Here is a 9,692-nt window from a genome sequence, read left to right as displayed (position 1 = left end):
TTTTTTGTGGTCTGATATCCTATATAAGAAAGGTGTAATATGCAAATTAACCCTCATGCCCTCACAAGATGGCTGCCTATGACCAGGCCAGCCGGGGGTTAGTAGGGGATGAGCAAATGACTAAACAGGCAGGCTGCGTGGGGTGACCAGGCTGGTGGGGGGCGGGGGTATGAGAGGCGACTAGGCTGGTGTGGGGGGGGCAGTTGGGGGCAATTAGGATGGCGGCAGGGGTAGGGGTGTCAACCAGGTTGGCAGGGGAGGCAGTGAGGAGTGATTAGGTCAGAGGGGGCGCAGTTGGGGGCAACCAGGCCAGCAAGGGGGGGGCAGTTAGAGGCAAACAGGCTGGCAGGGGGAAGTTGGGGGTGATTAGATCAGAGGGGGTTGCAGTTGAGAGCAACCAGGCTGGCAGGGGGGGGGGCAGTTAGGAATGACAAGGCCAGCAGGGGGAGCAGTTGGGGGCAACCAGGCCAGCGGAGGGGGGATGGGAGTTAGGGGGAGACCAGGGTGGCAGAGGGGGGCAATTGGGGGTGACCAGGCCAGTAGGGGGGAAGTTGGGGGTGATTAGGCTGGCAGGGGGGCTGTGTGGGGTGACTAGACTGTCAGGGGGGACAGTTAGGGGCAACCAGGCTGGTAGGGGGGCAATTGGGGGTGATTAGGCTGGTGGGGGCACAGTGAGGGGTTACCAGGCTGGTGGGGGGGAAGTTGGGGGCAATTAGGATGGTGGGAGGGGCAGTTGGGAGCAATTAGGTCAGAAGGGGATGCAGTTGGGGGCAACCAGGATGGCAGGGGGGGTGTTAGGGGTGACCAGGCTGGCAAAGGGGGCAGATAGGAGCAACCAGGCAGGCAGGCAGGTGAACAATCAGGAGCCAGCAGTCCAGGATTGTGAGTGGGATAACCGACTGCCGGCAGTCAGACATTCCCCAAGGGGCCCCAGATTGGAGAGGGTGCAGGCTGGGCTGAGGGGGACCCCCCCCCCCATGCACGAATTTTGTGCACTAGGCCTCTAGTAATAATCCATATACCACATAACTGGGCCCTGATATTGTTCATACAAAAGGTGCTGCATTTTCAAGTATGTATTTTGATGGGTCTCTTCTATGAATCATTTAACCATTTTAGCTTTTAAAAAATAAATGTAAACGGTCTATTAAAGGAAGTTAAGATGCAAGGTCATATCATCAGCAAAATGTAACTAGCAATGTATTCTCAAAATGCATATATTTTAAAAGCCTTAACTATTAATTATGCCTCCATTTATATTTGCACAGGAAAAATAAAGACAGATTAAAAAAATGTTGAGTGATGCCTGCTTCCTAGTTTTTTGAATTTTATCATAAGGGAAGATGCAACTGGGTGTGTTTCTAGGGCCACGGCCTGGCTACCCCGAAAAGAACGGCTGCAGGTGAGCAGGGGCCAGCACCCGCCCCTGAGGGCCATACACAGGCAGGAGCAGGTAAGAAAACGCCACCAAAGTGGCAGCGTGTGGCAGTGAGAAGCCAGAGCATTCAGAGGTATACAAAGTGTATACCAGGAGGGACGCTAAATTTGCAGGCACTTTGACAGGGCCGGCACGGGTGTGCGGCTGTTTGGCCAGGCAGGAAGCTGGGGGCCTGGGGAAGCACCCCGGATTCCCCACTGCTTCTACCCAACGAGTCTGGGTGGCAAGTCAGAAAATGGGAAGTCAGGCCCGCTCTTGTTCAAGTCCTGACCTGGCCCCTCGGGCCAGGTATTTTAACGTAGGCCTCATCTCTCTCACCTGGAAAAGAGGGAGGACACTGCCAGGCCACAGAGTTGTTGTGAATAAACATGTTATTTTCCTAGGGGAAGAAATGAATTACAATTTCAGCAAACTAGCCTCCACCTGCCCGGATGGTTGGGAAGCGGAGTCTCAGGGTGTTAGGACGCCTGTTCACTGACTTGGAACCTGCAGTAGGATTTGTGGTCTCCCAGGCATGGTGGCCACCACTGGAGGCCGCCGTCAGAACCCAGGCTAGGAGACGGCTTCTCATGGAGGTGTGTGTGTGTGTGTGTGTGTGTGTGTGTGTGTGTGTGTGAGTGTGTGTGTGTGTGTGTGTGTGTGTGTGTGTGTGTCAGGACAGAGAGGCCCTGGGACGGCAGGAAAGGGAGGAAGTGGACATGGACTGATGCAGGGTCCCTGGCGGAACCCTGGGGAGGTAAGAGGTGGTGGGACTCGGTGAGGCCTAGAGCTCTGGCCCTGTGGAACCCAGCCTGGGGGAGAGTCCAGCACCTCCAGCCTGGAGAGGCCCCAGGCTGTCAGCCCTCAGGGGACCAGACGCAGCTGGACCAAGGGCATCTTGGCAGGAACCAGTATGAAGAACGTCTGGAAATACATTATTTGTAACACCAAGCGAGATGCCTGTTCCTCCCCTGCCGAAGCATCGGCCCTCGGAGATCTGCTGCTCCCGCTCTCAAAGTTAAACAGGGCCAGGACCTAGTCCAGCTTTTCAGGCCACCTCTGTTCACCTCAGACCCTTCTACCACTATTTTACCACATGGAAGCCAGGGCAGCTTCCTTCTTTGGTCTCGGGGCCATTAGTAATACCCGAGGGAGGGATGCAAACTGTGATGAATAAAATCCTATATAATAAAAGCCTAATATACTAAGTGTCCGGTTGACCAATTGACCGTTCAACCAATCAAACGTAATATACTAATAAAATGCTAAGGCTGCTCAACCACTCACTATGATGTGCGCTGACCATCAGGGGGCAGATGCTCCAGTCATTAGGTTAGCTTGCTGCTGGGGTCTGGCCAATTAGGACTGAGCAAGATGGACCAGACATGCCCTGGAGCTCTCCCTCTATCCCTCCCTGGCTGGCCAACCTCCTGCATCTCTCCCAGGCTCTGATCATGCACCAGTGGGGTCCCTTGGCCTGGCCTGTGCCCTCTTGCAATCTGGGATCCCTCAAGGGGGGTCGGAGAGCCAGTTTTGGCCCAATCCCAAAGGCCAGGCCATTAGACCCCACTGGTGCATGAATTCATGCACCGGGCCTCTAGTAGAGAGTAAAAGTGCTTTCCTGAAGCACAGGGTGAGAGTTTGTCCAGCAAAGATGAAGATGCTCATCCCTGTCACCTAGCAACCCTTCTTCTGGCTCCACATCATAGGACAGCTCTCACCTACGTGTACCCAGAGACGGGTACAAATGTTTATTATTACAGTATTCTTTTTAATAGAAAAAGGGAATGACCTAAATGTATGAATCTAAGAATAAATTAGGATAAATATATAATATGTTAGGGATTTCACCAAGTAGAATTTAGTAGAGAGATGAATCGTATGGGCGTGGAGGGTGGAAGGGCAGGGACGGAGCACTGAGGTTATCTGAGAGAGCAACTGCGGGAGCAGCAGGGAGCCAGGGGAAGAGTGCTGAGAAGGACGTTCTTGGGAGCTGGCCCTCGGACTTTGAGGGAGGGCTCCTGCTGGTGCTGCTGGTAATTTAGGAACTCAGCAGAGTTTGGCAAAGATGGAAGTTTGGGCATTATCGGAAGAGGCTGAGATGGGTCCTGGGAGTCCCCCTAAAAAAGTCCCTAAAGAGATCTGGAACCAACTGCCCCTGCCATGATCTTCCATCAGTGCTAGGGCTGCACAGCCAGGGCAGCACTGGACAGGAAAAGGGAAGTCTCTCTTCCCTCATGCTTCCTCTAAATTTTCCTCGTAGAGAGTTCTAGAAAAGCCAGGACAGGGTGGAGGACTTGGACTTGACTGATAGTGTTGTTTCTTTGGTATTTATTTGTTCACAAGTGATTGTTAATATTTCCCGCATTTGTTTGTTAGTCATTTTAATTTTATTTTCTGTGCATTGTCCATGCCTGTTTTTTGCTGATTGAACATTCTAGGGAGACAGGGTCATCCCTCATCTGAGGGCTGGATAAGGAGAAAATCATGTTGTCAAATCACCCCAGGAGATCGCTTGCGTTGCCCCCTGCTCTGGGTCTGGAGCAGTCTGCTGGGCCCAGCACGCAGGTGTTCCCGCCAGCAGAGCAGATTGCTCACTCCTTGGCTGCGGAGCGGGAGAAATGGCTGGCTTGTTTTTAGTGACTATTATTCAGGGCTGTTACATATGGTTGCTCTAGTTGTACATTGCCCAGAAGGATCTCTTCTAAAAGGCCATCCTGCCCTAGCTGGTTCGGCTCAGTGGATAGAGCACTGGCCTGCAGACTGGAGGGTCCCGGGTTCGTTTCAGTCAAAGGTACATGCCCGGATTGCAGGCTCGACCCCCAGTAGGGGTGTGCAGGAGGCAGCCAGTCAATGATTCTATCATTGAAGTTTCTATCTCTCTCTCCCTCTCCCTTCCTCTCTGAAATAAATAAAATATATTTAAAAAAATAAAGTAATTTAAAAAATAAAATAAGGCATCCTGCCTTACCACCAGAAATTTTTGTGTTTATTATAACAGTTTGGCAGCAGATAGCCATGGAGGGTTTTGTTTTAATGTGGTCATTACAGCATGACAGTTCTCCACCAGGGGGAGGTAAAGAGTCTTGTCTGGACAGACCTTTTCACTGAGCTGCAGAGATGTGGGTTTTAATCAAGTTAATTTCTGACTCCCCCTGGAGTGCAAAAGCATATGTGTAGCAACAATTCACTTCTGAGTTATTTTGTATATATTTACATACAAAATCAGTTGGCCAGTATCAGCTGCCAGTGGAGAATGTAGCTTCTCTTTAAGATTTATGACTTCATGAGAAAAACTGGCAAATGGCCTGATCATTTCTATAGAAGAGAGATAATGGAATACAAAAACACTAAAATGTCAGAAAATTCCATTTCCACAAAAGTGTGTGTATGTATTTCATAACAAATCAATATATCTTTGTTATTTTGAGTTCCTGTGACTAACAATTCAGAATTTCTATTTAAGGTTGATAATTTGTTTCATATAGTTTTGAAGAATGGCTCTATGTTTGTTACAGTTGTTCATATTGAGAAATAAAAAAAGCCACTAATTAAACACACAGCAATAGAGTGACAAATGTTATTAAAAGCCTGATCTTCATTCAGTGTTTGTTACTATGTTAAATGAATAAATTGTTGAAATTGAATTGATGTCTATTTTTAAATGTTTGTGAAATTAAGTGTCTTTCTCTTTTTAAGCTAAGATTTAAAAATTCTCTCAACTTGATTACAGCTAGCATGACCATAAAATATATTGTCTGAACTTCTTTGAGAACATTTTTGAGAGTGAAAGGAGACACTATTAGTAGTTTGGCTGGGTAAATGTGCCAACTGTGACTGTCTCATTGGTTACTCTTATTTTAGAAAATAAAATATAAAAATACTTTTGCATTTCCACAAGTTTGTTTGATTTTCTGACTTTAATTTTATCCTAGGGCTAAAGTTCTGGCATTTCTTTCCATTTATTTGAAAAAGTAATAAAATGTGTTTTGTTAATAAACTACTCCGCAGAGGAGAAATAAAGTAAAAAGTCAGAAAATAAATTACACCTTTAAAGTAGTTTTATATTTGTTTATTTTTATTCCAGACTATTATCTGAATTTAGTTTTTGGTGACACGAGGAGTTTCTGATATAATTCTAAATGAGATCAGAGAACTGTTTATCTTTTATTTTTAATAGGTTAATATATTTCCGTTTAAAGGCAAATTATAAATGCTAGCTTTCATACCCGAGGGATGTGAACGCTGAGAAATGTTAAGGTTTATTGAATTAAAATGGTTCTTTTAATAATTTTTAAGAAATAGTTTTTTTCTGATAGAATTTGAAGACTTCAAGATAAAATGTTTATCTCCAGTTCCATATTTATTCTTTCTCAAGCAGAAATATTAAGGTTTAAAGTTATATTAAAATAAAAAATTTCTTCCACAATTCTATTTTATTTTCCTGTAAAAAAAAATAGAGCTTTGGGGGAGAAGTCTACAAATGCCCATTTATGTAGCAGCATAGTCTGGAAGGGTTTTATGTTTCTCTTCTTCTGTTTATTTGCTTTTGGCAGTAAGACGGTACTTGTGCGTGTTTCTGGGTTAAGTCTGGCGTTTCCTAACTTCTCCCGGGGTGAGGGCACCTGCATGTCGGACTGCGCTCATCCCGCGGGCAAACGGCGGGGCGGCCCGGGTGCTCTCCTAGGACCGCGCACCGGGGCCCCGCCGGGCGCTCACACCGGCCCGGCAGGTGCGCGGCCCGGAGCCCCGCAGGTGACAGCCCCGCGGCCGCGGGTCTCGCGGGAGCCGGGAGCCGGGCTCCAGCCGGTCTGGGGCGGGCCCGGCGGGGCGCATGCGCGGCCAGGGGCGGGGCGGCCGGGGCGGGGCTGGTGGCCCGGCTTCCAGAGCGGCGGCGGCGGGCCGGGTGCGGGCTGTGGCGCGGCGGCGGGGCGGAGGCCGGAGCCGGAGGACCAGCCCCTGGAGCCGGGCCGGAGCCCACGACTCGGCGACTCGGCGGCGGCGCTGCAGCGGCGGGGCCCGGGCGCGCGACCCGGCGGGCGGACGGCGGGGCAGCGGGCGGGCGCGGCCAGCCGGGGCGGCCCAGGTAGGTGGCCGGGGGCGCCGCGGAGCCGGGACCCGGGTGCCCGTCGCGGGGGGCGGCGCGCATCCCTGACACCCGGCGCCGGCCGCGGGGCGCCGGTTGTCATGGAAATTCGCAGCGGCGGGGTACCGCGGCCGCGTCCTCCGGGACCCGGCGGCCCCGCGCGGGCGCTGCAGACCGGCGTCCGGGCCGGGACCGCGGACCGGCGCCGCCGGTGCGTCTCCAGGGCGTTTCTGGCGAAGCCGGGCGTGGAGGGCCTCGCCATGTTGAGGATGTAAACATGTTGGGTGTAAATATACGTGGGACATCTTCCGTCCATCTTCGCAACGCTGCCCTTCGCCGCCGGCCCCTAGCCCCCGACAGCATCCCTGGCATCTTTGCTTTTTGTATTTTCTTTCTTTCTGGCGTTGCCTGTCAGTAAACGGAGACTGAGACATTTGCAGGGAGCTGGGACCACCTCCCGGGAAAAGCCATCATGTGTAGGCCCAGGAAGACTGAAACACTGTGTCAAAGGTAGAGGATGTCTGTGTGGGCCCCGCTTTCCCTTCCCCTTGTGGCCTGCCCTCTGACATTACATAACGGTGCGTTCCTCCCGCCCGGGTTCGGCTATACTGACAGATCGGAAAGTACTCCTTTGGGTAGGAAACAAGTATGGGCAGTGGGAAAGGCCGTCTTCTAGGTTTCTGCTTTGCTTCTGAATGTTTTGTGTCGGGGGTGGTGGGGGCTGCTAAGAGGCGTGTTTCATCTGTCACCTGCCCCTCAGGGCACCTAAACCGGGCGAGGGGGTGGGGTGGCATTTGAATGTTGCATGAAATTGTTGCCTGCTTCGTCCGGGCTCACAGTGGAGGGTGTGGACTGTGAGGGGGGACAGCAGTCCCGCTGGGTGTGATCCTGGACCTGCCACTCGCTAACTCCTGTTCTGAAGTGTTTTGGAACCTCCCACGCCCTCGGCATCGGTGAAGAAGTAAGCCTAATTTTTCTGTGGATGAGAGGAATTTTCTTTAAGTGGAATTTTTACTTTGGATGTAGGTGAAGGCCTTTCTTTTGGGGAGTTCTTTGCAGAAATGTTTACTCCTAGAAGGTTCAGTTATTGGTTTCTTTGAAGGAAGACAATCATGGTGCCCACATGGGAACATGTGGTTGTTCTGATGGAGGGTTGGTGTCAGAAGGCCATGTCCGGTCCCTGGGGTGCTGTGCCCAGTACACATGCCTGCAGTGCAACAAGCCGGTGTTACGAGGATGGTTTGTCCGGAAGACACTGTTTGAATGGATGGATGCTGGACAGATGCAAAGACAAAGGAGGGCGGGATTTCTACTGAACTCAGCGACAGAGTTAATCATACTAATTCTAGTAGCTACTTACCTCTTTTTTTATTTGGCTCATGCCATCTCAGTGTTTATCTCCCCACGTACAAGTCCTGTTTCCCAAGTAGATTCTAAGTCAACAGGGGACATAGTTTGTCACACTGTTTTGAAAACTGATATTTTGTCATAAGGCTATTCAACTGAATGTTGATTTTTTTTTTTTTAATCACCTTAAGGAAAGGGTAAAATAAAATAATGTACATGAGAGTGCGTTGTGAACTGCGAAGCACCAGCGAGGCAGGATGTGCGATACAGAGAGAACTGTTGGCCCTCAAAGTCCCTTTAGCCAGCTGCCTGCTGGAGCGTTTCCCAGCCAGCAGACCTGCAAATGCACCAGAGGCACCGAATGGAAAGGCGTGTGAGGCCAACTGACCCCGACCCGCATCCCATGGCTGAGCATCTCAAGAACCCAACCAGACAGAGCAGAGAAGGAGACTCTGGACCAAGACTGTTATTCTGGTTTCTTACAAAAACCTTCCTTCCAGATTATGTACATAGCTATTCCCTGGAAAGTCCCTCTAGCATCCTCAGCAACTCACGGTGTTAGGATGCTCAGCTGTCGCGGAGAGAAAATGAGCACAAATTTGCAGTGAAGGAGGCTTGATTGTGTCATTGCTTCTCGTGGAACATGAGTGATGAAGTGGTCTTGAGGGAGCATTTAAAACAGCTTTTTCCCAGTGTCCTGGAGCAGAAAGTCTGTGAGGATAACGTATTCTGGGGAGACCAGAATGAACCCCAAGACAGCCAACCTTGTTTTGTCTCTGTGCTTTTAATGGAAGTGCCATCATGGACCTAACCCTCAGGAATTTACTTATATTTCATACATATGCACACCTTGCTCTCCTTACTTATTTTTTTTAAGGAGCTGTCTTAGCATGTTCCATATGCTGTCACTAGTCCCTGTCACTGGTCATACTAACTCATTCCTTGGTTAAGGCACCAGGTTCCCTCACAGGAAAGTTAACCATTTTCATCTCTCTAGTTACTATGTACCTCATAGTAAGACAACTTGAGACTGTGTGTTACTCTTCACACCTTCTTCACTATCTTAGAATCCATTGATGAGTCTTACCTGAATCACGCAAGTTGGTAGTTGACAGATGGGATTTCCCAGTTCCATAGTTTTTTTCTACATCTATAAGTCTGTTGCTCTCATTGTTCATTGTGTTGCTTAAATTGTCCCAGACTTGGCCTGCAGGGGCCCCATCATGCTGACTCATTTGCCCTTTTTACACATCCTCTTCATTCTTTGAGAATTGCTTTACCTGCTGGCACAACATCTTCAAGATTCAACCTGTACATTCCAGCCATGGAATCAGCCATTCTCCAGAGTCTTGGTTCTTTTAGTGGAGATGGTATTTAGAAATGGTATTTAGAATGGTATTTAGAAACCAAGATCTGGGTGTGAGGTGTGTGCACTGCTCCTGGGGGTGTCAATGCTTCTAGGCCTTTTCCGTGGACAAATGCATCACACAAAATTTTCTCAGGTTTGTTTTTTAAATTTAATACTGTGTCTGGAGACCTGTATGTACTGACATGAGGAGTGTGCCTCTTTCTCTGTCTGTATTCGAGAGTGTGGATGTACCATAGCTTAACTATTCTTTCTTGAAGGACACATTTAGGTTGTTTCCAATTTTCTGCTCTAAAAATAGTGGGGAATCTGTGAACGGTATCATTGTTACTCGTAGATATTTCAGTCTTCTACTTCCCTGGAGGTAGAATTTCTGGGCCAAAGAGTAATTTTAAATTGATAATTTTACCAAATTGCCCCCCACTTTCAAGAGGCTTTCTCAGTTTCTACTTTTTCCATTGGTGTGTGAAATTGTC

The 9,692-nt window shown here is 49.2% G+C and overlaps 1 protein-coding gene across 9 annotated transcripts in view; it reads left to right on the top strand.

Annotated features, from left to right (window-relative positions):
• Nucleotides 1-6,293: 6,293 nt before the first annotated feature.
• The window catches only part of INPP4A (inositol polyphosphate-4-phosphatase type I A), a 109,764-nt gene continuing 106,365 nt past the window's right edge, over nt 6,294-9,692 (top strand). For all 9 annotated transcript variants that reach the window (XM_084900339.1, XM_084900338.1, XM_084900334.1 and 6 more), the window contains exon 1: nt 6,294-6,503. The gene's annotated coding sequence lies outside the window, so the exon portion shown is untranslated. The remainder of the gene's footprint in view (nt 6,504-9,692) is intronic.

This window comes from Pipistrellus hanaki (assembly GCF_964339955.1).
Source record: "Pipistrellus hanaki genome assembly, chromosome: 12".
Lineage (NCBI taxonomy): Eukaryota > Metazoa > Chordata > Mammalia > Chiroptera > Vespertilionidae > Pipistrellus > Pipistrellus hanaki.
The sequence above is the reverse complement of the archived record's forward strand: the minus strand, read 5'-3'. Positions and strand labels throughout refer to the sequence as shown.